Source organism: Oncorhynchus masou, chromosome 22 (genome assembly GCF_036934945.1).
Source record: "Oncorhynchus masou masou isolate Uvic2021 chromosome 22, UVic_Omas_1.1, whole genome shotgun sequence".
In the NCBI taxonomy this organism is placed as follows: Eukaryota; Metazoa; Chordata; class Actinopteri; order Salmoniformes; family Salmonidae; genus Oncorhynchus; species Oncorhynchus masou.
In genome coordinates, this window is record NC_088233.1 from 7197727 (window position 1) to 7202387 (window position 4661).

A 4661-nucleotide genomic window follows, 5' to 3' on the forward strand; every position below is an offset into this window, starting at 1 on the left:
CCGCCTCCACTCTACCTCCTCCTACTCACAGCTCCACGAAAGCCCCTCTAACCCCTCCTACTCACAGCTCCATGAAAGCCCTCTACCCTCCTACCACAGCTCTATGAAAGCCCTCCTCTACTCCCCTCCTACCACAGCTCTATGGAAAGCCCCCCCACCCCCCTCCTACTCACAGCTCCATGAAAGCCCCTCTACCCCTTCCTACTCACAGCTCCATGAAAGCCCCTCGACCCCCTCCTACTCACAGCTCCATGAAAGCCCCTCTACCCCCTCCTACTCACAGCTCTATGAAAGCCCCTCGACCCCCTCCTACTCACAGCTCTATGAAAGCCCCTCTACCCCCTCCTACTCACATCTCAACCTTCCAATTACAAAAATAAAATAAAAACACATTCAATCCACAAGGTAGGCTTACCTACTTCACAAGAGGTATCTACATGAAACTAACATCAGAGACCTCTTTCACCTTTTCATTATTTTCTAAGAACGTGAATAATAAGAGCCCTCCGGTCAAGATGGGCACTATATAGAACAAGGGTTCAATTCTCGACACACGGTGCTGCCCTCCTGAGGAAATTCAACTTCAGGCATTAGAAATGACTACAGGAATTGACTGTTGACTTTCTCTAAGCCCCAGTGGGCAATCTGGAAAACGCTCACTACGACGTGTAACCTTGGATTCACAAAAGGCAGAGAATAGGTTAGAAAAGTCTAAGGTCTGACTCAGTCTGACTCTAGAACATGTCACGGTAATGACTAGCGTGTTACCTCCAGCGCCAGACCTCTGCCAGCCGTGACAATGAGAGACTAGTGGGGACACCACACACACACACACACGTCACCACTCTGACAAGAATGGCCACACACACACATCTCCGAGGCACACGATGGGAAAGGGCACTCAGACCTTACTCACTAGTTACGCTCCACTGTCAGATCAACAGGCTGACAGCACAGAGATGATTGTGAGCGTCCCTGTTCATGGTAGAACGTGTTATGCAGGTGGTGTGGTCAGAGATTCATGGAATGTAACAGTTATTTGACAGGACACAATAATCATCACCTCAGTCATTTAGTCATGTTGCCAGGGAAACTGACAGGCACAGAGACAAAGCAGTAACAACGCCACTTCCAAAACATAATGAAGACCTCAGTACATCCTCCTTCCATAGAAACTGACCAAGAGAAAATGGTAACAGCACCTCTCATCAAAAACATAATGAAGAGCCATAGCCTACCGTATTCCAACAGGGAGCAGTAGGATACAGTAACATCTCTATTCAACATAGCAGGCAAGCAAGGTTCATGTAGCTAAAGCAACAGGGCTGCAGGGTAGCCCAGTGGTTAGAGCGATGGACTAGTAACCTAAATGTTTCAAGTTCGAATCCCTGAGCTGACAAGGTCATCGTTCTCTGTCGTCCTGCCCCTGAACAGGCAGTTAACCCACTGTTCCTAGGCCGTCATTGAAAATAAGAATTTGTTCTTAACTGACTTGCCTAGTTAAATAAAGGTAAAAATAAAGGTTAAAAATAAAAAATAAAAAACAAGCATCCCCAAAACCATAATAAAATAACTTACATACCTCATTTCAAACAGATCATTTTTCGACCCAGCTAAAAAAATTGCACCACACTGTTTTCCACAGCAGACAGAGTAAAAGGAAAATCCAACCCTAAGTTGTAAATATAAGCAACCTCTTCCCCTCCTCCATTCCATAGACACTACCGAGACGGTCATAGAAACAACTACATAGACGGTCATAGACACTACCGAGACGGTCATAGAAACAACTACATAGACGGTCATAGACACTACCAAGACGGTCATAGAAACAACTACATAGACGGTCATAGACACCACCGAGGACGATCATAGACACTACCGAGACGATCATAGACACTAATGTAGACGTATAGAAACAACTACATAGACGGTCATAGACACTACCGAGACGGTCATAGACACTACCGAGACGGTCATAGACACTACCGAGACGGGTCATAGACACTACCGAGACGGTCATAGACACTACCGAGACGGTCATAGACACAACTACATAGACGGTCATAGACACTACCGAGACGGTCATAGACACTACCCAGACGATCATAGACACTACCGAGACGGTCATAGACACTTCTCTAGGCGGTCATAGACACTACCGAGACGGTCATAGACACTACCGAGACGGTCATAGACACTTCTCTAGACGGTCATAGACACTATCGAGATGGGTTTTTCCTATACTACTATCTTTCCCACGGTCACTATCTAAGTCGTAAAAATAGTCTTAACATATTGAGAGTTGACTAATTCCTTTAATAGGTTATCACAAGATCTAAGGCATTTTTTCATGGATCACAGAAACAATCAACCTCAAACAATTGAAACGTTGTCAAGAGACAATATCTGGTTCATTCATCACCAAGTAATTCAATATTATAATCATCAACAATCGGGTTTCACCACAGACACGTAAAACATGCCACAGCATGTGTCGCTTACCGGATATGAGAATCTGTAAGGTGCAGTAGTATTAGTAACGATCCCTGTGCCTTTACGAAAGCTTCACACCTCAACTCACTGATGTGTGTGTGAGAGAGAGTCCTTCGTTGTAGCGAGGTAAAAGTGGGGATGCTGGCTGCTTGCCGCCTAAGTTGTGCTACCTAGTGCCCAGCCTCATCAGCAGGAGGAGCTATAGAGCATGCTCAGTAGGGGCTCGCAGAATGAGGACCAACAGCTAACTCTAGACATGCTGTGGCCCAGTTCTGTAAACCGATAAGGACACGGAAATGTGTGGAAATGTGTGTGTGTGTGTGTGTGTGTGTTTGTGTGTGTGTGTGTCCTGACAACAATCCAATCTCAGCTCATCAGCAGTGGCCATAAACCAATGTCCTTCCCCAGGCAATGGCTATTATTGGATCTCTCTGTCGTCAGACAATCTAAACAGGGAGAGGGCCATATCCACAGAGCCACTATCACTTTATCAGAGCCACCATCACTATCATTACAACCAGGGAAAATGGCTTTCCATACCAGAGCCACAGATTGAGATAGATTGGGAAGACTTACTTGCATGTATTGAAAAAGAGTATACAGGGAGAGGGCGAGGAGGCACAGCCAGAGTCACTATCACTGCCAGAACCCAGGGAAGAGGCTATATCAGAGTCACACAGCCAGAGTCACTATCACTACCAGAACCCAGGGAAGAGGGCAATATCAGAGTCACACAGCCAGAGTCACTATCACTACCAGAACCCAGGGAAGAGGGGCTATATCAGAGTCACACAGCCAGAGTCACTATCACTACCAGAACCTGTGGGGAAGAGGGCAATATCAGAGCTCACAGCCAGAGTCACTATCACTACCAGAACCCAGGGAAGAGGGCACATCAGAGTCACACAGCCAGAGTCACTATCACTACCAGAACCCAGGGAAGAGGGCTATATCAGAGTCACACAGCCAGAGTCACTATCACTACCAGAACCCAGGGAAGAGGGCAAATATCAGAGTCACACAGTCAGAGTCACTATCACTACCAGAACCCAGGAAGATGGCAATATCAGAGTCACACAGCCAGAGTCACTATCACTACCAGAACCCAGGGAAGAGGGCAATATCAGAGTCACACAGCCAGAGTCACTATCACTACCAGAACACAGGGAAGAGGGCTATATCAGAGTCACACAGCCAGAGTCACTATCACTACCAGAACCCAGGGAAGAGGGCAATATCAGAGTCACACAGCCAGAGTCACTATCACTACCAGAACCCAGGGAAGAGGGCTATATCAGAGTCACACAGCCAGAGTCACTATCACTACCAGAACCTAGGGAAGAGGGCAATATCACAGTCACACAGCCAGAGTCACTATCACTACCAGAACCCAGGGAAGAGGGCTATATCAGAGTCACACAGCCAGAGTACTATCACTACCAGAACCCAGGGAAGAGGGCAATATCAGAGTCACACAGCCAGAGTCACTATCACTACCAGAACCCAGGGAAGAGGGCTATATGAGAGTCACACAGCCAGTCACTATCACTACCAGAACCCAGGGAAGAGGGCAATATCAGAGTCACACAGCCAGAGTCACTATCACTGCCAGAACCCAGGGAAGAGGGCTATATGAGAGTCACGAAGCCAGAGTCACTATCACTACCAGAACCCAGGGAAGAGGGCTATATGAGAGTCACACAGCCAGAGTCACTATCACTACCAGAACCCAGGGAAGAGGGCTATATCAGAGTCACACAGCCAGAGTCACTATCACTACCAGAACCCAGGGAAGAGGGCAATATCAGAGTCACACAGTCAGAGTCACTATCACTACCAGAACCCAGGGAAGAGGGCAATATCAGAGTCACACAGCCAGAGTCACTATCACTACCAGAACCCAGGGAAGAGGGCAATATCAGAGTCACACAGCCAGAGTCACTATCACTACCAGAACCCAGGGAAGAGGGCAATATCAGAGTCACACAGCCAGAGTCACTATCAATACCAGAACCCAGGGAAGAGGGCAATATCAGAGTCACACAGCCAGAGTCACTATCACTGCCAGAACCCAGGAAGAGGGCAATATCAGAGTCACACAGCCAGTCACTATCACTACCAGAACCCAGGGAAGAGGGCTATATGAGAGTCACACAGCCAGAGTC